Genomic DNA, 25987 nt, shown 5'->3' on the forward strand with positions numbered 1-25987 from the left:
TTCAAGGCCAGGCTGGATGGGGCTCTGAGCAACCCGATCTAGTTGGAGATGTCCCTGCTCATTGCAGGGGAGTTTGGACTAGATGATCTTTAAAGGTCCCTTCCAACCCAAACTATTCTATGCTTCTATGATCTCCATAAACCTCTAACTGCTGCCACTGCATGGAGGATTTGAATCAAGAACGGCAACAAGAAGAAATTTTAGGAAGAAAGCATGGGATAGTACAACTCAATCATCCCCTTTTGTATAATGATCTACTCATCTTCCTCGGTGAAGTAAAAAAATGCTCTTTTTTAAGGTAACACCTCTAATCAAGCTGTCTCTTTTTTTCTATAGGGCTTTGCAAGTTATTTTCCCACATTTACCAGAGTAAAACAATGCACCTACTGTGAAAGGAGGAGTCAAGCACTGCCCTTGGCTCTAACCAGGAGGGCAGGAAGACCAAGCACTGCACTCTGGAGGAGCAGGACCCTGCCTAGCACATGTCACCCCCACGGAGCCGTGCCATCCCCACATGCAGGGGAAGATGAGCAGATCTCGCCGCAGCTTTGCTGATAGCTCACCATCAGATTCCCAGGACAGGCTGGCAATCCCACCATTTGCTGCACTTGTAGTGGCCTGGCAGAAAAACCTCCTCACTTTCTCTTACCTAATTATGGTTTCCTGGGGAAAGCCCCACAAAACAACAGCTTTACCACCAAGAAGAGGCTCAGCTGACAAAAAAGAACCAAAACCCAAAGCAAAGGGAAGGAAGTAGCCAGAAGTAATTATCCATCTACCTTCAGAGAGCAACCCTGCATCCCAAGCCATCGCCACAAAGCTTGGCGTACCAGGTATGGAGAGAGCTCACCAACAACTTCAAACAACCACCATCAAAATGGTGCAGGGTCCTTTTGCTTCTTGAAACCCCAGCCCAAACCCTTCTTCAAGCCTGAGCATATCCGGTTTGGTTAAAATAAATAAATAAACACCCATAATGTGCAATTTATGATCCCTGCCAAAAAATGAGGAAGGACTGGACTGACAGGAGTGCTAGCTGGCAGACCTGCTCCAGGATGCTTGCCCAGCACCTGCTTACACCCATCTCAAACTCCTTCACAAGAACCACAGTTATTCTCAAATTAGAGAGCAGCAAAACCCAGAGTCCTCCCTTCAATAAATAAACAAATGCCAAAAAAATTCTACGTGTGAGCAAAAGTCCTGTGAAGAGGTCAGACACTCAACAGTTTTATCCTAGAGAAAATGGAAGAGAGTTGCCAATAAGTCATTTCAAATAAATAATATTTTAATTTTTGGTCTGAGTATCTATAGATCAAGCTTTAGCGAAAAAAGGAAATAACACAACACATTACTTGAATTAGTTTAACTGAGAGGCTCCTTCCAACTTGTAACTTTTCTTCCTTCTAGCCTCTCCAGCAAAGCAGAATCACCTGGCTGTGTGGCTACTGTGGGACATGTCGATGGTGGGACCAAAGGGCCCATAGTCCTCTCCCCTGCTGCAGCCCAGGACAGGCACACAGCCACTAGGCAGCTCCAAGCAAGAGCAACAGGGGCATGCTACAAAAAACTGCTCTACCCATGCTCCAAAAACCATAGCTAAAAATGGCTGCCCATTCTACACCAAAAATTACTGCACCTATTCGCATAAAGGGGAGCAGTCATTGAGTGCAAGGAAAGTGTCAACACCCTCTCCCCAATCCACACATTCCCAAAACATGGTCCATCAATGACTCAGATCCCTGCTCCAGAAGAGAGCCGGGCATTCACAAAAGCCGGGTCCTGACTTGTGTCTCCTCAGCACCAGAAGCCCTTAATCCCCTTACGTGCTATTTCAGAAAGCACACCTGCACGCTTTTGGCCTCAATATTTACAATTGCACAGGAGTGCAATCCTCCAGCATCAGCTTTCTAAATTCAGACTATCAGACATTAAAATATCTGTGGATTTTTTTTTTAAATACTTGGAAAAAAATTTAAAAATAGAAACCAAAGCATAAGCAAAACCAAAATCCCATCTCACTTAAACTGCTATCTACTCAATAGCACAAGTCTGGAAAACCCCTGTTGCCAGGCCAGAGGCACAAGCTAAGAAACAAAAGTTCCCCGCTGCCCTATGGGTTGTGAAGAGAAACAGGGGAAGGTGCATTTCTCCAAGCCCTTCGGCATGATTTCCCAGAGACAGATCAGCATTTTTCAAACCAGGAAAACATAAGCAATTGGGCACAGACTGTTACAAAAGCCTTCTTGTTTCAAGGTTGCTCACTGACAGTTCCACTTTGTAATTTTGCCAAAGGGATACACATGCTCAGTGTTTCATTGGCCAAGTTCAATGCTCCTGTTCTCCAGCTTTTTCACCCTTGTACCTCACAAGACGTGAAAGAGGAAGCATCTCCTTCCTGCCCAGCTTTAAGACATTTGCAAATGTTGTGAGGGCATGATTCACCCTTCCCCTCTGCCCCAAGAAGTGAGCAGCCGAGGTTTGACAACAGCGGCAGTGGTGAAACAGCCGGAGCTTGGCCACGCTCACACCATGTTAGCCGGAAGACAATGTCCCACAGCCAGGTGACACCACCACAAGGTCCTTGCCACATCCGCGCCTGATGTGGAAGCCCTGGGACCAGGACAGAAAAGATTTCCTTGAAGTCTGGGGGTTTTTCCCCCTTTCTTTTCTGCTGCTGTTGTTAGTAAAACCAGCTCCAAAAGATGTCTGTTTCTAGTGTACAACGATGGAGGGCTGGCAAAACCAGATTTTTTTTTCCTCCTAAGTCTCATAAAAATTAATTTAAGAAAACTAAAATTCCAAAGACAGAAAATTAGATAGTTTTGTCTCCTTAAGAGTCATTTCATTATGAGTTCTTACAGGTGAAATTACTGGGCTGGAGAGCTAATACTTTAACAGACTCCTTTTTGGCAGAGAACATCAGAAACTTCAAAGACCTACTTAAAAAATTCAGAAGCTGCACTCTGATTAGGAGTTTAGCTAAATGAGAACAGATTAAAACGCTGTAGTCATACTGATAATTATAGTTATACTAGTAAATTTACCCAAGCTGTGAGAAGAACTTTCTTACTAAATTCTACAACGTTTCAGCTTTGAACCTACCTGAGATTTTCCAGGATGGATTTTCTCAGGTAGTAGACGTATAAGAATTATTTCTGAAATAATCCTCCTTTTCTTTTTGTTATCTTTGTACCAGGACACGTCATTACAGCAGCAAAGTCAAAATGCACTCCAAGAACACATTTTCCTGGATGTACACAACTTAATTAAATACCATTCATTATCTGACATCCTCTCTCCAGCACAGAGAATCACATATGCCAGCATGCTGTTTTGCTAAATTTTGGTGTTTGATGAGCACACCCAGCTTTCTAAGCAGGAGACAGTAGCATCTGTGCTGATTCTCAGCTCCTTTTTTTGGATTTCAAATCAAGAAAATCCTTGTCTCCTGCACAGACTAGCTTCAGCCTTACAATGCCAAGTCCCACCGTGTCCAAGGATCAGAGGTATCAATCACAGGGTTTTTAGGGAAACTTTTGAGTATGTTAGTTAATGCAGGCCACTGGCTAGCTAAAATTAAGACATTCTCCTTTTCTTTGGTTCCAAAGGAGGTGAGCACTGAGTGAGCCTGACACTGCTCAGAAGAGCTTGGGCTGCAGAGAAGCTCACTGCGCCACCTCCATCATGTTGTCCACAAGAAAAACAAAATAAAAAAAAGGCACCAGACCTCAAAGTCTCTTAAGCGTTGTTTACATTTTGATTTAGCTTCAGAGCTGGCTTATTATTGAAATATACTCAGACAAAAGATTTGCCACTCTTTTTAAAATGTCATAATTCTGTACTGTTGTTCAAAGCTGTGCAACTGCGTGTTATGCAGTTCTCTGCTCACAACATTGCTCTCGTATTTAGACAAGAGGAGGTCAATCCTAGTAAAAACACTGTTCTCACATCTCCTTCCTTACAGAATAATGTTGAAGTCTTTGCAAAAAATCTATATTCTTAATTCCAAGCATATTAGAAAACACCCAGCATGCACCTCTCAGCCTTGCTCTTTTAGGCCTCCTGAGGTTTCAGACTATTTGTAAAAAAAAAATATGAACAGGGCAAATTATGGCAAAAAGTCTTTTGGACAAAAAAATTAAAAAGTGACCAGAAGAAATAATAAAACAGAAGGTACTGACTGAGAGAGCAAAAAGTAGAGAAAAGAGCATTAACTTCAGAATCTCTGAGAGAAAAAGGACTGCTGTAACGCCATTCATCTCTCAAGATCAAAGTTTAAAAAAATTCCCCCAAATTCTAGGCAATTGAGTAGATACAAAAAAAACTTTGAGTTTTTAAGATTTCTTCCAGTGGCAGAGATAAGCAGGTCAAATTATTTATCAAAAAGAAGATCAAAAGGCAACTCAGGCACTCAGTCTATAAATAGCTAAAACAGGAAAATGATGCTTGATGATAGGAGATAGTTCTTACATGTGTTCAGCAACGGCACAAACAATCCAACTTGTAACTAGCAACCAAGTTTTAAAAAAATAAATGCGGCTAAAGCAAATGAACTTAGGTAACTGTAGGCTTCTTGAGACCTTGTTGTAAATGTAGAAATTACCACGCAGTTCCTCTTTAGCTTCTGCCACAATCATTTGGCCAAGACTTCCCCAAAACCAGCCTCCAACGGCCTTAAGAATCTACCCAGCTGAGCTTTAAAAAGATGTAGATTCCAACATAAAAGTTCAACCTCAAATAACTGGGTTTGATAATATCTACTTACAGGTGAAAAATAAAGCCTTTCACCATAAAAATTATCAGATGAAATTCAACGGCTGTGTTAGACAAGATCAGGAGATAACAGGGATGGTATCATGTCATCACAAAACATTTTAAAAAATAGAAAGCTATATTGAGTATCCTGAAAATACATAGATAAAGAATAAGAAGGAATTCCTTGGATAGGTACAAGTACATATGCCATTTAAATTACTTGCAAACTGGCATTATTCCTTGGACTGAGATTGTCAAGTGACCATTCCCACAGAAAACAGATAAATAGTACAATTCAGTCCTTTGGTCAAAAAAGAAAAAAAAAAGTAGAGTATCAAGCTACAGCAAAAGCAAATTTTCTTCAAAAGACACTGATTTAGACCATTACATAGCAAGCAGAGGCATTCACTTTATGGCAATCCTTGCTCTCCTTTTTGGAAAAAGGAATAACAATACTAAACTTCCCTCAAATAAACAAAAATAATTAAAATCTAAATCCTATAGCTGACAGGCATTTTAGCTTTTGCATCACTCATTCAAAGCTTCAACAACCTGAGAACACCTAAGCACCCACACCTTGAAATCTTTAAGGATTTATCCTCGCACAACTGGTAGAGCTGTAAGCCAGCACTTGAAACATGGCGGGGGGTAATTTCCAGGTGGTTTTTACTGTCAGCGCCTTACAGCACATCTTTTGCCATACTGCTGCACACCGGAAAGATCAGGAGATGGACACAACTAGGTCTATTGCTACCACATGCTCATCTCGTGCCCTGGAAGGTAAACTTTAATGGAAAACAAAAGAAGGGTTTAGCTGATATCACGGCAAGGGGAAGACCTGAGGAGTGAGCAGGCAATGCCACGGAGAGGGAACGAACCTCTCCCCAGCACTGATATCGCATATGGAGGCACAGCAGCCAACCTCGCCGCCCAGGGCACTCAAGCTGATAAGGTGAGCAAAGGCTCACCTCATTTAAGCAACGGCTCAGCTGTTCATGGATGATGATTTCCTTTTATCATTAACCTCCAATAAAAAAAAAAGTATGAATGAGACAATGACATAAAAGATCTGCACCTTCTTCAGCTTAACTTCAGCCCAATTACCAGAATGTCCCCAATAGTCTGAGAGTAAACAAGTTTACTGTTCAGCTGTGTTCAGTTGAGTCCTCAAGCCACCCTGGCATAAAGTGCTGCAGCATGCTAGTAGTGGTAGATGAAAAAGCAATGGATGAAAAACTTCCCTCCACTCGTTCAATGTCACTTTTTGGATGGACTCTGAAAATGGGTGCTGAAAAATGAGACATATCCCATCTGCTCCTGAACGAACCACCAGCTGCCTAGGCTGTCGCCACAGCAGCCGCAGCAGAGCAAACCTCTCCTGAGTTTTGCTCCTGATGGGGCAAACCCCATCCTCTTCAGAGCAGCCCACCTACCGCTGCCTTCTCTTTTGACCGAACCCCTCCCTCCCTGCCCCAAACACACACACCGGTACCTCCAGCAACACTTGGCTGGGCAGGTAGGAAGAGCTAAATGGGTAAAGAGTTGAGCCACGCTGAATATCAGGGTGGGAAGAGACAGGGAAGTAGCACCACTGGCTAACCTCCCTCCGTAATTAATGAAAAGCAACAGGGAGCACAGAGAAGCACAAGAGCCCAACACAGACAGTGCAAGTGCTTTTCCTGGAACAAAGCATAAAACAAAGTCACCATTCAGATACAAAAGAGAGCACTGAAATTATCATAAACTCTTCATTTTTACAAACTGTACAAGTCAGACCACAGGGACTCATTTACTTCACCATTCTTGGACACAAGTATCACATCTCAGAAAAAACAAAATTAAGAAATTCTCAAAAGCTTATCTTTTCAGTCGTTTAACCACAAGCTCCAAGAAAACCTGATGTTTAAAAGAAGCATAAATCTATTCAAAATGCAGATAGTTACACTTCAAACGGCCTGAACACAATTCAGGAAAAACATATCCTACAGCCGCCATAACTGCAGGGCAAGTTCCCACCGCTCGAGAGGAGAGGTTGGGGCCCCCGGGGTCACAAAAGGCTGGGTCAGCAGTTTGGGGCTGCAGCTGGCAGCCGGGGGCCGCAGGACAGGCTCCAAGTTGGGATCAGCAAAGCCTGACCTGTTTCTCTCTCTTCCACCACTGCGGGAGAAGTTCCCACAGTATGTTCAGCAATGTGGTAGTGCAACCGCACAAGTGGGACAAGAAGAGATGCTGCGGCAGTCCCCACCTCCTGCTGCACAGAACGGGCCACAGGTGCACCTGGTACAATGTAAGCTCTTGAATCCAACACCAATAAAACACACACTAATATTAGTGTGAGAATACAGCCCAAGAAAGCAGAGGTGTTTTGGGATCTTCAGGGAATTGGTTTTGCTAAGACCATGCTCTACGTAACCCAAAAAGATCTCAAACACTGAAATTTGTAAGTGGAAAAAATACTTTCATATCCAAAAAAATGGCGAAGGATCATGCCAAGGAGTGAGATAATTAAGGTGGAGTTTAAACGACTAACAAAGATCTGCTGGATTACAGAAATTTTAGAATATTTTATGACTTTGCAGATGAGAACACTGTTTCATTTGACTGAAAACAGGTGTTGGGAAGGGATGTCCTGTGCCTTTTTGCAGTCCACTGGACACATATTTTTCATTTTGCTTTTAAATAGATGCATTTGATCTCCAAGTGCTAGTACATGTTCCCAGGCTCAAAATAAGACAAAGAGGAAGTCTGTCTGCACTTTAAACAGCACTTCCTTTGACATTGCCTCTCTTCTTTCCTATGTCTGCAAAAGCATCTTTGAATCTTAAATTAAAACAAAATCTCAAGCCTGGCATGGATACTGAAGATTATAATTGCTGTGCAATCCATAAATTGAAATATGCATCCACATGAGTTGTTTTGTCTTTTTAAAACAGGCATAAATAAATAAATAAATAAAGCAAAGCTTACCCTACTTTACAGGACAGAACACCATGATGAGAATCAGGAAAACTCTATGTACAGCAGTTAAAGAGGGAGAAGAGAAGCATATCCTTCAAAAAGGCAGAACAAAGGCATTCTATAGTCCATACACAGAAGGAGAGAAATTAAAAGAGAGATAAATTTAAAGAGATGCTTGAATGGCCTGCTGAACTGGGGTCTATAGGTCCAATCTCGGTGAACTCCATGGGAACTAATGACAACATTCCCACAGGAACAGACTGGGTCTGCACAGCAGCAGAAGTTAAGTTTTATCCCTATAGCAACACAACATTTTCAGGTTTCTTCTGTTCCATTGTGCCATTCTTCTATGTTACTGGCTTGCAGAAAATCAATTAAATCATTTTTCTATGAAGAAAATTTGATTCAATATTCTGTGTAATGTTCCTAGTCAAGTTAAACCATAAACTGATCACAAAAGACCCTTGTGAAGGGAAGAGTTAACAAAAGGAATGGATTTTCTCTTCCAAGAACAGCACAGTGATTACTATAATATTCACTTTTCTTTCAAGCCTCCAAGATCTCTCTCAAAAAATCCCTTTTAGTTCTATTTTAATTAAACTTCAAAAGCCTCAGCCATTTAACTGCATACCTATCAATTCAAAGTGAGCAGAAAACATTTTAACAGATTGATAACTAAAGTGCTTCAGAGAACAGCGATGTGCTGGATCTTCTCCGTTTGAATGCTTTTTCCATGCTCTGGACAGCACAATCCGCCTTTTTGCCAAGGGGATCAGCGTAAGATGTTCCTTTCGGGACTGGAGCTCCTCTCCGTTCCTAAGCAACAGATTTGCATAAACTGAAGGAGCAAAGAAAAATGCTTTTCACATCATTTACTGGCCAGCCTGATTGAAGTAAAAGACAGGAGAAAGCAAACAGCAGCTGACAGTCCTTTGTGCAACAGATCTACATACTGCTAAGCTTTCAAAAATACATCTGCGACTGGAATTAAAAAAGGCTCAAGAAGAGAAAAAGAGAAAACAAAAATTCCGGCACTGAATTATCCCAGCACCATAGCAAGTCTCAGAAGAATGGCCATAGAATAGAAACAATTAATTTAGTATTAGACTCCTATGGGGCCATGTGGCTCACATTTAACTGCTTTGTCTTGCCACTGGAGGAGTGCAGGGGAGGAAGCAGGCTTCCAAGAGCAGACACAGATTTGGGGGAAAATGTAAGGCTAAAGGGCAGAAAATTCTTTTTTTTTTTTTTTTTTTTTTTAAAAAAAAACTCAACTTCCCGAACTAAAAGCTCTTTGCATTCAGTCATATGTGAATTTTTCAGGCAACCTTCTTCGTTAAAGCAGCCTACACTGCTACCTGTCCAGCTTCTGTCCCCTGCAGGGAAACATCATGACGGGCAATCCCTGTCTATTTACACAAGCAATACCTACGCTATAACTGTGCAACCAAGGTTCAAGCGCTCAGTGATACACCCGCCTCGAAAACCAAATTCTGTGCAGTATTGGATACTTCAGTAAGCAATGGCAGCGCCATTTATGAAACCTAAAAGCCACGCTTTCATGAGTCAGTACTGTTCCTCCCTCCCACAAGATAATCAAGGTCAGGAGGACACCGCTCCTAATGATGCTGTCATGTAGCTGAAATGGCTCGCTGACACACTGACCACCAGCACTCAGATGACAAGCGGTCACGCTTGTCAAGTAACTATAGGTGTTCCCTTCCAATGTCCTGGATGAATTCAAGCACATTCCCAATGACAGGAAGGCCTTTTGTCACAACAGGTTACGAACGGAAACTCTCAGGCTCTTTGGACAAAGCCTACACCAAGACTGGTGAGCCACGGTAGGACAGAATCGCCTTTCTTGATGCCTGCCAGCAGGTACAGGTCTACTACATACTCCCTTTTAAAGCATCAGTAGGAAAACTCTCCCACAATTAGAGAACAGCATGTAAGCCTAGCACTCCTGTATCACAGCACAAGGCTGGAGTCACTATATTCTTGCGAGCAAGTGAGCACAAGAGTGGGTTTATCTTTTCCTGCTGTGTTAGCAGCCAGCAGAAATGCATGGACAATGCAGCTAGCAATCACCAGGTACGCTGATGGGCAGCCCGGCTAGTGCTATGCATGTGCAGTACCATTCCACATCCTGAAGCTTTGGAGGAGAGATGCGACTTCCTGATGGTAAAATGCAGCGTCAAGTGCTATCCCCATGCAGGAATCTCAAGCGTAGTGCGATGCACACACTTCAGAAATGGGAAGCTGATTCTGCTCATCCCCGCTTGTTTTATTTGAGAATCCATTACAGTTATATGGGAGAAGCCTAACCCTGCAAAGTTTGCCCCAAAGGCACCCCAAGGATGGCATGGGCTGTCACTGCACCTTGGTCTGCAGCATGCAACCCCCTCTGCAATGGCACTTGTGCTACAAGAAAAATGCACAGAGGGGTTTTGCTTGGTTTGTTTTATCTGTGTATCTAAGCCTGAACCCCAACATATAAATTGCCAATATAAAATCATCTATTGGTGGGGCTAGATGGCTGAGGGGTTTTGTGCTGATTTACTAATTAATTCTTACAGAGCTGAGTTAGTTCTGAGTGAACATGGAAAAAAGTATTAATCCTAAATTTATATATGTACTAAAACCCCTTTTGCAACGTTTGGCCTCTCTCCAGGCTGGAATGAAGTTAAAGATTTAACTGTTGTCTCATTCCAGATTAGGTGTGCTGAGATCTGTTTTGCTACACTTATTTGCCTCAGCCCTTTAATATTCCCTGATATTACATCTCTGAGTTGCACCAACTGCAACTTACATTTTGCTTGTCCTTCAACTTCCAGTTCTTTCTTCTTACTGCTTGTTGACTAACTCACTCCCCTTCTCTTTTTCATGTTGTTCTCCTCTCACCCAGTCCACTCCTCCCCTCCCCTGTTGTTTAACCTTCTTGTTTTGCTGCGCTGCTGCTGTCATCTCCTGCAGCTGTCCTCAAGGCACATTTCTTCCATACTTGTGTTTCTGATTCTTCCTGCTGCTGCATGGGTGTGTTCTGAAGCAATGCTCCATGGCATTGCTTTGGGCAAGACTTAAGTTCAGCACTGCAGCACAGCACTTATGGCATGTTCAGCAGTTGTGAAAAGCTCTTATTTCTTAGCAAAGGTAAGATTCACAGTGTAAGGATTCTGCAGAGAACAAGGAAGGAAGAAGCAAGACCAATAGCCACGCCAGAAAGAAGAGGAGAAAGCATGTGCACATGGAGTTAGCCTGGCATCGCTCAGACACAGCACCATTCAGGCTGCAGAAAGACTGCTACCACATGCCTATTCAATGTGGGTTTAGTTGGTTGTCCTTTATGTTTGGGGTGGGGGGGAATGCGGTTACTTTAATCAAAAAGGGCACACCTGTGTGCATATGCTGAAAGGAGCAGTGGATGTTGGGCTGAGCACCAGTCTGTCACATCACAGGTGAAGGAGATGAGCCACAAAGATGGAACGACAAGAGTCTGGCGTCTTTCAATCTAAGCAATAATGCAACCCCTCAGCCTTAGACAAGCTCTTTATTTAAGCATGCGAGTTCTTGAGCTGTACTTTCATCTCACAAGACTGGGGAGAAATAAAGAAGAAAACATTGTTTTCTCAGGGGAGGTGAGGATAGCACTCTCTTCCTGAGCCCAGTTCCAGACATGGTCGCTCCAGGGTCAGTCTCGCCACTTCTGGGCCAGCCCAGCAGCAGCCCCCCAAATCTCCCTTCCATAGTGCCTCCACATTACACATCCATCTCCATCTTACAGCATAAGCCCCCAATGCCGTGGCAGGCATTAATTATACCCAGCAGGTTTTTTCAATGCAAACCTGCAGGTGAAACTCTGACTTTGGCACTGACTTAAAATTTAAGTTTAAAACATGAACAAAGGCTTCAATAATAATGACTCTTCAAAACAGAGGCTGCGTGCTGTCATTCCTACTCCTTCCCTCTACCTGAAAGTATTTACCAAAATCAGCAATAGAAGTCCCTCAACTTTCACTGAAGCAAAAAATGTATGCTGCTTTATCTGAAAAATAGGTGTGAAGATATTTTAGGCAAATTTGTACTTATTCATGCTTAAAAGCAGATTTTTATTTCATATCCAACACAGTTCAAAAGTAATGTACAATTTTTTGCAAAATTAGAGTATTAAAAAAAAAAAGAGTGTCTTCAGAAGCTGTTATAAAAAAAAAATGTACCACCACATGCATTTCATGGAGGAAGGGGAGAATCAGACAAGAAGCAAGTTATAGTTTAATAGTTCTCTTAAAAAAAATTAAGGAAATACTATAGGACAGGGTGAAGGAGAAAAAGGAAATAAGCAACTAGCTTTCAGTTTCTTCAGCTTTCTTTTTCCTCTAAATGAGTTCATCATCTATAACATTTTATACTTTCATTTGTTATACTATATATGAAAATATGCAGTTTCAGTGAAAATTCATCAAAAGCTTTACTTCTGGTATCACCTGATAAGCATCCACATCTATCTTGAGCAATGTGTCATGATAGTTTACCTGAACTTTACATCCAAAACATATAATTCAGTGCACTGTCCTCGTTGATTTAATATAGGTCAGTGAATCCACTTAAAATAATTAGAGCTATATTGAAAGAAGACTACAAATCAAGTTCAGGTCTATAGCATTTTTATTTCCTGCCAACAAAGTGTCCATGTCCCTACCAGAATTGAAGTATTTTAAAGTGACATACAGCAATACCATATTTTTACCTAGACCCTGGAAACAAATCTCTTGCATACCTGTAGTGCATAAAGGCAAGCATCTCTGAAAGCTCTTTGTACCACTTACACAACTGGATGTGCTACTTAGCATGTCAACTCTTGGGACTCATTTCCTAACAATAAAACCACAGCACTGGTTTTGAAATCTGAGTATTTGTTTCTAAAATGAAGACTGCCATTTATTTTTTTTTTTCTTATATTTACTATTGTATTCATTCATAAGAACATTACTGAGACTCAACCCTGATAATCATTTGTAGGGAATGTCATCTAACAAGCATAAGTCTACACGCTGTCTGAAGTCTTCAGATGTCTTTTGGTGGAAGGAGGAGAAGGGGAATGGCATTTTTTTTTGCTCCAAATTAGTAATCCTTGGCTTTAAAAAGTTGCTTGGTCATTCTACTACCTATTGACCAACATTCCTGAAAAGCAGACCTGCAGAAACCAGCCCTGTGAGAGGCTTTTTAGGAGACACACCATTAAGCTGAGGAAATCTCCCAACATCTGGTCCAAACATGGAGAAATCATGCAATTTCACTCCACAAGTAACTGCTTTGTAAACCAGGACCACTCACAACCCAGGGAAAGGGGGGCACTAGAGCCTGCTGCCCTGGCATTTACCTCGCAATGAAAGCAAGAACAGAAGTATCAGTTCCTCATGTGTTACCCAATTACTTGAAATAAGAAAAGCTTTATTAAAGTTAGCAGTTAGAACCTCCCCTCTTGCACGGGACATTCACTTTAAGCTGTGCCTATGCCAGGGCACCTGTCCCAGCCACACCCACACCCACCCACACCCCCACCCACAGAACCACAGAGCAACCACCAAACTGAAGGGCCACCACATTCACCTTCAGTTCTCTCTGGTTATTGAGAAGAGTTTAAGAAGGACCTTGCTGCCTGACTTGGAGGGTTGCAAATCTACACCTGGCTGAGTCCCAAACAGGGAGCACTCAGCAAACAACTCGTTTAGCTATGAAGGGATTTCCACCTTAAGAGCCCTCCCTCAGCTCAGGGCCTCACTGGGCTGTGGCACTGATGCCCCATTTGGGTCTCTGCCAGCAGGAGCAGGGGTCTGGCAGGATGAAAACAGATACAGAAAATTTTGGGAAAGAATGTGGCACCAGGGCACAAGCTCTGCTCCCAGCCATCCCCGGGAGCAAGGACCACCACCTCCCAGCCAGTAAGGCTCGGAGAGCTGGGCTCCCTCCCCAGCACCCCCAGCCAGATCTGCTCTCATGTCTGCTGCCCACAACCTTAAATCACCTCTCCCACAACGGTCTTTCTCTAGAAAGGCTACACAGCTGTAAATCCACTTGCTGTCCTGCTGACGATCAGCCTGAGGGGAGGGATTGCTACCAAGGTGGTAAGTGCCTGGCAATTACTTGTGCCATACCCACGTTTACCACCGTCCTACTTTTTCCAGTTAGAAGTCACAGACTGACACTTTTCCCCCAAAATACTGAACTTTCTGAAGAAAGTATTTTCTCCACAATGCACACATTTACGAACGCACATATATTTACAGACATAATTGAGGTAGAGCATAAACAATACATACTGACACAGAGAAAATCTTTTAAGTCCTATCAAGAAAACAAGCTTCAGTGTTTTTTGCTGGTGTGTTTAGGAGAGATAAGAAACAGCTACCCAAAAGATTAGTTACAACATTTTTGGTGCCAAGAGACAGAAAGATTTTCTGCTGTTTTGCACCCTCTGCCTTCCTGTAGCAAGACTCATAGAGGCACTGTATGTTAATTTTACCACTAGAAAGACAGGTGATGTGGATTAATGGAATTATACTTAAAACAAGCAAATCAATACACACTCTCAGTTATCAGTATTACAGAGCAAAGTGTAACCAAGCCCTACAAATGTCAGCTTCTAAGGGCAGATGTATAGTAAAGAAGAATCCTAAACTGATGTCTGTAGCTTAAAATGTAAGTATCATTACTAAATTCTCAGTAAGTTTTTGCAGGTATACAACCATGTTTCACCATGTTGAAATGTCCTTATTTCATGTTACTATATCAGATCTGCACACAAGCATGAAAAAAAGGACAAATGTAAGTAGCTTTCATTTGTTATGCATTCAAATAACACTGTAGCCAGTAACTAACAAAATGCCGTACAGGAGTAAGGTCTGCCACAGGCTACTTGTAACAAATTACATATTCTAAATATCAATAGTTTCCGAATCTGTTATATTTACTACTCCTTCTCTGTACGATCTAACTGAGAGCACGTCCAAACAGAAGCTCAGGATTGTTTAAATGAATCACATTCCCAAGTGCAGGTATGGATCCACCCAAACCACTTCACTGGCCATTCACTCCTGGTTTGTGTCAAGCTCCTGCAGCACCCCTAGGTAAACAAGCGCTTAATTTGGTTCAAGAATAATTGCTCACTAAGTTGGGGCTTGCCATAGTAAGTACAGCTATTTAAAAATATATAAACAACAAAAATTCAGAAACTCACAGCATCACTGTTTCAAGAGAAGTGAAGTCAATCATACAGCTGACTTCTGATTGACTGTGACGTAACACGTGGCCTGACATTAAAGTTTACTTTACTTTTTGGTACAGCAAAGGAACCACATGAAGAACTTGCCCTGAGAACGTAGAGCAATGACTGCAAAATGAAACTATCTTGATGCACGCATAAAATATGCGTGGAAGTTATGCTAAAGTTAATTTTCTCTTATGTAGCACTGCAAGCAATTCTAGCAGCTTTCAGGCCAAAGAATGAATAAAACTGAATCCAACAAAAGGAGCTTTGTAGGGATTTTTTGTTCCATCTTTTTGTTCCAACTTCGCAGCTCAAATCCAACCACCCTGAAGGTTCCACCTCAGCCTGAATATCTTTGAAATCTTCAAGAAACAAAACACAAAATAAAAGTCAGATGATTCCGAGAGTTACGACAAGATTGTGAAACCTACCCTCGGGAGCGAGCCACCGTCCACGGCACCTCTCTCACAGAATGAATAAGCAAAGCACTAAGCAAAACTTACGGAGTATATCAGGCAAACTTTTAACATAGAACACACAGCTGGAACAGGTATCTTTTAAATATTTAATTATGCTTTGAAGTCTGTGTAATGGGTCAAGAGAATTTGTGTGTTCAAGCCCAGGGGCTGATTTTCACCTAAGGCAAACTGAAGAAACAAGAATTTTATTAATGACTGCTTTGGATATTGCGGGTACATCAGTTAAGGACTAGCAGCTTTTCTAAATCATACATTTGGGAGTTAAGAACTGAAAAGTCTTGACTGTTTGTGGAACATTCCCCTTCTTATAATGTAGATTATTTTTTTTTTAAACAACTTATGTAATTCAGCTCCTCTTCAGTTTAAATACTGTGGTATCTTATTAAGTGAGAATTTTTAAGTTAACATTGCTGAACACATTTCAAGCACCACTCCACCCTCTTCACCATAACCCTCAACAGGACTTGACCAAACCCAAGGTTTGTAAGCAAAACACACAGAGTCTTACTCATCTTCAGCAGCACAATTTGAAGGGTGCCTTGTTTATTTTTATAAGATCTCAAGAAGTTTATTCTCAAAATAAATATATAAGTAAGTTAGGTGTAGCAATCTGAAAACCACAAAGTACAACTGAGATATTCCATCGATCACATCATCCTTTACAAAAAAAAAAAAAAAGCACAAAAAAACCCACCAACATAAGAAAACCATAAAACTCCCACCAAACAAACAGTAAGCTTCTGCAGAGAAAGACTACTGTACATTTCTGAGAGGGCAAGCCAAGCAAGCTTTGATGATACCGGGACTAAGCCTTCCTGCTGTACGTCAATGCTGTTCGGGCTGCTTACGAATTTGTCCTCCACCTCCTTCCCCACAGCTACAGAGACACTGGCTGCCTACACCAGATAGACTTCACAGACCAGTCGTCTGGGAATGCTTAAAAGAGCCTTTTACATTAAATCAGGAGAAGCTCAGTGTTTAAAAAGCCAAAGAGTTTTTAAAAAGCTAGAGCAGGAGTTAGATAAAGTCAAGAACCAGAGCATTGAAATAAGGACTAACAACGCATTTTCAATATATATAGCTCAGAGATACTCAGTCTGAGCATGGAACAGTTTGTATAAGTGCAATAATATAAACATAATCCAGAGATCACAGAACTGCATTACAGTATTATTAGAAGTTCCATTTTGAAAAATATGCTAACCAGCAACACTGCATGTGTACGTGTTCAGTAAGTTTATTGTAATGAAGTTATGGCAAATAAGTAACTGGAATGCAATAAGGACCGGAGCTGCTCATTAGCCTAAGCTTTCAATTTCCCACAGTTTACAGCAAAGCGTGGTATGACCTTCTAATTAAGGAGAAATTCGCTCAGACAGCTTTCCTCCCCCTCCAACGCAAACTCTCCAGCCATCACTTCAGGCAGACTGGCTACATCCCACAAAGACAACTTCCTCCTAACAGCTTCCCTGGCACAAACAACCATTTACATGTTTAAATGCTACTCAAACCTGTCATCAAACTGGGCAGGAATAAAAAAAATCAAGGCAATGAGTGCCGACTGAAAGGCAATGACGGTTAGCAGAGTTGTTGATGAACTACAGGAATACTCGGAACGGATGATCAGAGGGTTAGAAAATCTCTCCTACGAGGACAGACTGAGAGAGTTGGGGTTGTTCAGTCTGGAGAAGGCTCCAGGGAGACCTTATAGCAGCTTTCCAGTACCTGAAAGGGGCCTATAAGAAAGCTGGGGAGGGACTTTTCACTAGGGCACGTAGTGGTAGGACGAGGGGTAATGGCCTCAGACTCGAAGAGGGCAGATTTAGGTTAGATATTAGGAAGAATTTTTTCACCGTGAGGCTGGTGAGACACTGGAATGGGTTGCCCAGGGAAGCTGTGGATGCCCCATCCCTGGAGGTTTCAAGGCCAGGCTGGACGGGTCTAGTGGGAGGTGCCCTGCCCATGGCAGGGGGGTTGGAACTAGGTGATCTTTAAGGTCCCTTCCAACATAAACCATCCTATGATTCTATAAGCACATGTCTGTCTTCATTTCTTTGCTCATTGAAGAGGGAAGGGCTACCGGACCATCCATCCGGGGAGTTCCCTGCTTACACTGCTGCTCTCACTAAAACATAGTTGTTTCAACAGGATAAAAGTCAACTTCCTCAAGAGGAAATTACTCGATGTCCGCAGACAGACGCTGGATCATCTCCTTTACCTGAAGAGCGGGACGAACTTGCATAGGGGCTTTTTATTTTTATTCCCCCCCGCCCCACCTAATCCGCTCCCAGACAGCCTAAGACTTCCCACCACCTCTGCGTTATGGACTAAAAAAGGAAAAAAAAATAACTTGCAGGTTAATTAACCCCTCAGGCTTTTTCACCCCCACCGGCGGGGCCCGCCTGAGGGCCCCGCCGACGAGACGCCTCACAAGGCACCCCTCCCGCCGCCGCCTCTGAGGCGACGCCCGGCACCGGCCCCGCCGAGCCGGCCCGGGGAGGCCCCACAACCCCCGCGGCGGGGCGGGTCCGCCCCGCCGCGGGGGTTGTGGGGCCTCCCCGGGGCCGGGCCGGCTCGGCGGGGCCGGTGAACCGTCCGGCGCCTCAGAGAAAGCGCCTATAAACGGAGAGGGAGGGGGGGTGGGGGTGGGTGAAGACGCCGTCGCCGCCTCAGGGACGGGCCCCCACCCCGCGGGCAGGCCGCTCCGAGCCCGGGGAAGCGCTGCTCACCCGCTCGCCTCCGGCTCAGGAGGAGTCCCGTCCCGTCTGTTTGTCTGTATGTCCGTCCGTCCGTGCGTCCGGGAGTTTCGCTCGGCCCCTCCGCCGCCGAGGGTCGCGGTCGGCCCAGCGGCTCCCGCTCCCTGGGCCGCGCCTGGCGGGGAGTTTCCTGCCTGAGTCACTTCAACCGGGAGCTGCGCAGGGAAACACCCTTCCTGCCGCCCCAGCTCCTCCTCCTCCTCCCGCCTCATCCCAAACCTGCCGCCCCCTTCCCTCCCCTGCAGGCTCCGGCTCCTCCTCCTCCTCCCGGAGAACCCCAGTTCCCTCTGGCACCGCCGTGAGAGCCGTCGTCCTCCCACACACACGCTCCGCCATGGAAAACCGGCGTCCCGGCGTTATTAATTTCCACAATTTTGGCAGGATGGCGAGGGAAAGAGCCCCCCGGGATGTAACCTGGAAGCAGCAAAGGGTATCCCCTAGGAAAGAGCCTTTAAAATGTCCTCTAGAGGGTGCACACGGATCTCCTTTTCGTATCCGAAATGCCACTGTTCACTGAAAATAAAAATAGGAAAAAAAAAAAAAAAAGAACGGCTGTTTCCCACCGGCTGTTGACAACCTCCCGCTTTTATTTTCCTGTAAAACACAACAAACACGTATATTCCAAGGAGACCTTATAGCAGTCTTCCAGTACCTGAAGGGGGCCTATAAGAAAGCTGGGGAGGGACTTTTCACTAGGGCATGTAGTGATAGGATGAGGGGTAATGGCTTCAAACTGGAAGAAGGTAGATTTAGGTTAGATATTAGGAAGAAATTTTTCACTATGAAAAACATAGTGAGACACCAGAACAGGTTGCCCAGAGACACTCCAATGAGACACTGGAACAGGTTGCCCAGAGAAGCTGTGGACGCCTCATCCCTGGAAGTGTTCAAGGCCAGGCTGGATGGGGCTTTGAGCAGCCTGGTCTAGTGGGAGGTGTCCCTGCCCATGGCAGGGGGTTGGAACTGGATAATCTTTAAGGTCCCTTCCAACCCAAACCATTCTATGATTCTACGTACTTGCTCATTTTAAACTTTGCTTACCTTGTCCATGGAATTTTCTCCCATTTAAAGTTTTTTCTTTTATTGCTTCAAGATTCATCTAATGGACTTGATGCTGTACCACAAAGTGAAACTGCCAGCTCTTTTTCACTGAAGTTTGTCAAGATTGTTCTTTCCATCCAATATTTTATGGCAGACAGAATGCACAAATCTACAATATGTAGGGGTTACAGTGAGCTAAGCGCATGGGAACTTCCAAACAATTTTTCCTCAAAGCCTATTTGCTTGTATTTGACTGCTTTAACGCACCCAGCATTTTATTTACTCTTGAAAATCCTCTCTAATCATCAGCAAACTACACAGTATGGCTGCAGCAAGCAATTTTAGGTCTCTGTTTTCAACAGCTGTTAGTGGGACACTGTGCTATTAATGATTTTTGTGCTGAGAACAGAATAATTAGTCCTTTACTTCATCTATTGTTTTTTTCCAAACAAATTTCCACTGTATTAAATTTCCTTAAATAGCCTTTTTGTACTAGCATCTACAAGAAGGCCTTTGGAAAGTGGGCATGAATTGCTAAACCCCCTAATTCTCATTATTTCAAGTAGTCTCTAATCCTCTAATCATATCATCAAGAATTCCCACAGCTTGTGGAGAATTACGCATCATTTCAAAATGTTATTGTTACCATTTCATCATATCACAGGCACATCTTCACAGTCATATTTTCCCCTGCGCTGCAATATAGTCTTTTCTGTGAAACAATTTATTTTCTAGGATGTGGCTACTTATCCTTCTTTGACTGTTTGTATATTTCAAGTGCATATACCAAACAAATGAATTTCCCCCATCACAGCTCCGTATCAGCCTAGCTTCCAAGCCCAGCTCAGACAAAACTGTAAAACACAACCAGAGCTGGATGCTTCATTTTCTAAAACGACAGCTGGTACTGTTCAGCACAATCCATCCCGCACCCTTTTCCACAAACCCTGCTCGGGGCAACGAGCTTGCTTAAGTAAAAAACAACTCACCTTCATAACGCAGGATCAGGTTTGTTTCCTTGTCCTGGGTAGGTGCAAATTCAGAACAGCCTTGTCTTAATGCGGCCACTTGACCAACAACAGCAGAGAGACCTCCATTATCAAGCCATGGAGGAGCAGCAAGGATGGGGAACTTGCCCCAAGCAAAGTCAAAAGCTCCCAGTGAGATCTGGTGAACAGGAGCTTGACCCCCAGATGGGTGACGCTTTGCAGTGCTCTGGTGTAAGACTGCCACTGCAGCTCCCGTCCTTGCCGAAAGCCACCTGGTGCCAGGAGCAGCTGCTTTGCAGGAAAGCAAGATGCTGACAACAGGCACTGTGCTGTCCTAGTGATGACAGCTCGTCCTGAGGATTTGGCTGGTGCCCCAGGTCTTGCTGTGCTCCTTCTAAAGGAATTGAGTGGGTAAAGGAGTGACTTCCCCGCTGCTGGAGCAATCTGCTCTTTACCGACATTCCCATACTCATGTTTATAGCTACCCATAAGGTCAGATAAAAGAAACCATATTGATGATAATTGATGATGACATGCAGCTAGTCATGATTTGTGCTGCTTTCCCATTATTTGATATTGGAATTAGAGAACAATCGCATTTTACCATCTGGACATCTATGTTCCCATGTAACTTGAGGCATGCTTATCAAAACTATTTTGGAAGAGCCCACATCACACCATTCCAGCTGCTTGACTTAATTCTGTAATGCCCCCATGACTCCCTCCTCTTTCCCCTTTTGTGCAATTTACATACTGCAGTAACAGTACTTGATTAAAGGGGTTCAGCAGGCCTCCATGACCTGCTTCTCCCTCTGCCATATCACCCTTCTTAATTATCCTTGCCACGCTCAACGTGGGCCTTCTGGGCCTAGCTGAAGATGTATGTATCCACGTATTCCTCATCAAGCCATTAACTGATCTCCTATCCACGGGAAGATTGGTGTGGTTTTTATGAGACCAATGGCTAGACTTAGAATCTCAAACAGCCCTTTCTTGGGTGGTATTTATTTAAACCTAGTATTTAACCCATGTCTGTCAACAATCTTTAGTGAGATTATAACACTAATGTATCACGCTCCTGGCAATTTATGTACCTTACACCTATACCAGATGAAGATCAGATAACAAGCTTAATGCAATTGTCTGAAGATTAGCTAAAGCCTTTGTTCAAGACACTGTGCTAGCCACATATACCCACAAGTCTACTTCCCAAATTCCAGCTATTTTCATTTTATTTTTAATTTCTTTCTGTGGGCTTTATAGTATTTATACAAAGTCAATGAAAGAAAAACTTCCGCAAGAGCCCACAGGAATCCATGGAAGAATCCAATCCCACAGCAGCCTGAGAGCTTCAATGGGAACCTTGTGGTCCTGCCACAAAGTGTCCGCTATGTCTAAGATGGTGATGCTCTCTCTACTTCTCTGCTTTTGCACCTTTCCACTCAGATATTTTAGTGATTAAGCTTAACAGTATATCTAGCTATTCATTTATTTTTCTTTTCATCCTCAGAAAGGAGGTAAGGCAACACAGGAAATTGTCATGATCTGGCACAGAAAGGTATTTATAAAACCATGACAGGCAATGGCCGCAATTAACAACAAGAATAGGACATCATGCAAAACTATAAAGAATGAAAATAGGTAATTGCCTATAAATCAGTTAAAAAATTAAATACAACCTCTAGCAACTTATCAGCCACCTGTCCATACTCTACAGGACAAGATTTTTCACACAAGTCAGCACGGACTTCATTTTGTGTCAGACCTGGCAAATGGTTTAAAGCATAGGAAGGCTACGAAAAGGTTACATGCTTCCACACTACATGTAGCAAACCCTTTGTTTTAGCTCTCAGGAGGAGACAGGCACCTATGTGAAGGGCACAGCACTTGGGACAGTTTAAGCAGAAGACACCGAGCAGAAAACAGCAACTTTCTTAGAAGTCTCAATGAGCAGCCAGCGGAGAAAGTGAGAACCTGCCCACAGCAAGAAGCCTGACCAGCTACATAAAGACGGAACTCCTACCATCGCTACAGCCAGGAGCACTCCACTTCACAAGGCCTCATGCAAACGCAAAGTGATCTGGTCACCCACACCTACCCTAACTCCATGAAAAGCCAGATTCCTACCCCTGAGAGCATGTGTGCCGCCAAGAGCACGGCTGCCAACAGCAAGCATGCTGCACATTCATAAATATCCATTAGCATGTGACGAGATGTGCAGCTCTCCGGTTCCAGTTTCCTTCCTACTGCTGAATGCCACTGTCTCAAATGGATCTGAGCAAGCAGGGTTTCCTAGTTCTGCTTTTCAGCTCCCCAAGATGCTATACAAACATTCTGCTGGTAACTCAGAAGGATTTATGTCTTTATCTGTAAAATGGGCCCGAGTCCCCCACCCTGCTTTCCAAGAATGCTGCGTGCTGCGCTGTCAACCACACCGGAGTCCACCCACCAACTACCTGACAGACATGAACAAGCGTTAAATGCCTTCTTGATTCTATTATAAATTACATTCATTCTGCTCATGGAGAACATCAGAACGGAAACTAGGGCACCCACTCTCCACCCCAGCCCTGCGCCCCAAACGTTGGTAACTTTACTAGCTACCTAGACCCCAAGACCTGTGAGCCCCTACAGCCTTCCCAGCAACAAACGCACAGTGAGACAACAACCCACTGCACAGTCCAATAAATATGAATTGTATCAGTGAGGGAAGGTTTTTCTGTAAGTGTGCAAAAAAGTCTAAGAGGAAGGCTAGAAAATGTGTAAATCTCTACAGTTAATAAGATTAAAAAGCACATCAGAGGGATTTTATTTTTATATTTTTAATCAGCCTGCAATTTCGAGATGCTATCTTTCATCCATGCTACCATGGAAACCATGCAATCGACAACTGGTTGTTACATTTTTTTATATGAATAGCTCGACACAAGCAAAGGTCCTGAAGAACCTAGTGGTTAATTAGGGGTTATTAAAACTAAACAGCAAAGAAAGCATTGGAGAATTTACTAAATCTGTAGTAAAATGTGGCCTAGAGATTATAGAAGCCCACAGGAAGGAAGAGGATAAGGAAGAAAGTACTGAGACAGATAGATAAGAGCTTCTATGCTGCAACTTTTATGAGAGTGCATCCAGAAGTTAAAAAGAGAATAAAATAAAGGTGGAAACGAAGTGCAGATGAAATTGTGACAGCAACCAATAACGAAGTGTGTTCTTTTCCAAAGAATCTTAGACATCAGACGTAACATCTTACCATGAATGTTATAATCTTCTCTAATTCCACCTAACCAAATCATTACTTTTAAGCCCCCAGATCCATGCTTGCTGTTCCACCCACATGAGCGCTGCTTTTTAAAACCATACACGCCTCCCTTCTACATCATTTAAGTACTTATTCTCATGTTTCAAAAAGCCAAGCAAGCCTTTTTGTGCCTTAGCATAAAATAGAAGAATATGATTGAGACCAGGATCTAAACAGTTTTTTCTGTTTCTAGTTTCAAGTTTTCTAGGATGAGAATAATCTGGCTGTGACTATAGACCAGATTATGTTTCTTCTCCTTCAATAATTCATTAAAACATCTTTCTCCAAAGTGAAGAATGATTTTTTTTAAACTATCAAATAATTATTTCTTATTTTATGCCTTTTAGATCAGCCATATTCAGGGGAAAGCACATGCATTTTCTCATTTAAATACAGACCAGCCCTTTAACGTTAAGAAAGCAACAGCCATGAGCTCAGAAAGACGTCAACTAAACAAAAAAAAAAAAATTCCCTTGACATTTTAAAATCTGCCACCTAGTGGGCTTTTTCAAAAATACAGTTTTAAATCAGAAGGTACATTCTTAGAAGCTTAAGAAGTTCAGTTTCTGCGTGCTTTGCTGGGTACTTTATACGTTCCTTTAGGTAGACTTGAAAATTTACAAACAATAGACTATGATATATATATAAAATAATTGTAATATTATATATTATTATATTAATATAGTAATATAGTATTAATTATATAATTATATATAATAATATACACTATATAATATAGTAATTATGGTATTATAATTATTATAATAATTATAGTATATTATTAATATATTATATATTATTATATATTATATATGTCTATATATATATACAATATTACTAACAATAGAACCCCCTTAAATCTATACACACATGGAATAAATCAGGCCTCGTATTTCTAATATCTCTGCTTTTCTTACTTGAAATTCCAAAAGTATAAGTAAAGCATACTCAAATGCTAGGTCTCCTCCATCAAAGAGGAAGAGTGTCCAAAAAGTTAAGATTCAAATCAATTCAGAGAGAACTGATAAAAACAGGAATTTGGAAGCAGGGTCAAAAAATGTCCAGAAGGAACAGATCCAGGACAGAAACCAAGTAACAACGCTTCTCTGTAAAGAAATCAGATAACGTTACAAGGAAATTTGAGCAAATAAATAGCTAAAATACCCCAAACCTCATGAAAAGCCTTTGTGGGTTGTTTTTATTTCCCAAACAGGTAATAGCCATTTTAACTACTGCCAGGGGGCTGATGAAAAGGTGGCATCACAGGGCACGCACGCTAATAGAAACGACTTATTTGTTTTGTGGTTCTAATGAAAGAGAAGGGGATGCCATAAGACAGGCTCATTCAAGGGAATTTGTCAGCTGACTATTACAGACACACAAAAAGCTAAGCATGGAGGATGTCCGTGACTAGAATCAGCCAACACTGCCAGAGCTAGATTTTCCACTGTGCTTTTGTGACGACAGAAGAGCAAACAAATACTGGAAACTGGGTGAAAAATGCTATGCAGGCATCACCATCTCCAAAATACCCAGAAGTCTCTCTGCAGAATGCAAGGTTAATTCCTAAGCTGGAAACTGGGTGAAACCACAAATTCTTTCACTTGCATGGGGTCTTTCAAATAAAATAAGTAAAATCTGCAAGGGGATTTACTAGGAATTATTATTTCAACAACACAGAGAATCTTTTTCCCACATCTAGCTAATATTATCCAGGGTAAGTCTATGAAAAGCAGTAATTTCACTGAAGGTAACCACTGTATCGAAAGGAGAAATAAAGCAACCACTTGTTAGATTTTTAAAAGCAGAGAGTACAAAACATACATATACGCAAAAAGTAATGAACCACTGAACTTCCTAGTACAAGAATGCCTTTTAAAGCTATTAGCATGCTATTCAGTTTTACTCTGCATGAGCAAGAAATATTTAATGAAGAACATACACTGTCTCTACATGCAATAAGTAACATGGAATCTCAAATGAGAACCAGTCATGGTAAACTAAAAGCAGAAATTACCTTTGCTAATAGGTGCCCACGTACCACAAAAAACAGCCACTTGTAAAAGTGTGTCACGTGGTAGCAAAGGATAATGCAAACACAATGTTCTCTAAGGCAAAACCTCTACTCAGTCAAACAAAAAAGAACATGCTGTAGGGCACCAGAAAGTTTCCCAGTGTTATACTTTAAAAAAAAATTCTTTTTCCTGAAAACATTTTGTGGCTATAACTTGGAAGAACCTTTTCAGATCTCCTGTTCAAACAAGAACACCAAGATTCATTTTCATATAAAGTAATTATTAGTTCACAGCAAAAAAAAAAATAACTGTTTTTTAATGTGAGCCGCACAGTGTCACAGTTGGTAGTAATATACTTCATCTACCTTGCAGAAACAGCCCTCAAACTTTTAAGTTACCAACCGATTTCAGCAGAAGCACACACAATGG

The 25987-nt window shown here is 42.4% G+C and overlaps 1 protein-coding gene across 2 annotated transcripts in view; it reads right to left on the reverse strand.

Moving 5' to 3' along the window:
* The window catches only part of CYFIP1 (cytoplasmic FMR1 interacting protein 1), an 82888-nt gene extending 64477 nt beyond the window's left edge, over positions 1–18411 (reverse strand). For both annotated transcript variants that reach the window (XM_063340148.1, XM_063340156.1), the window contains exon 1: positions 18189–18411. The gene's annotated coding sequence lies outside the window, so the exon portion shown is untranslated. The remainder of the gene's footprint in view (positions 1–18188) is intronic.
* Positions 18412–25987: the final 7576 nt, after the last annotated feature.

This window comes from Chroicocephalus ridibundus, chromosome 1 (genome assembly GCF_963924245.1).
Source record: "Chroicocephalus ridibundus chromosome 1, bChrRid1.1, whole genome shotgun sequence".
Taxonomy (NCBI): Eukaryota; Metazoa; Chordata; class Aves; order Charadriiformes; family Laridae; genus Chroicocephalus; species Chroicocephalus ridibundus.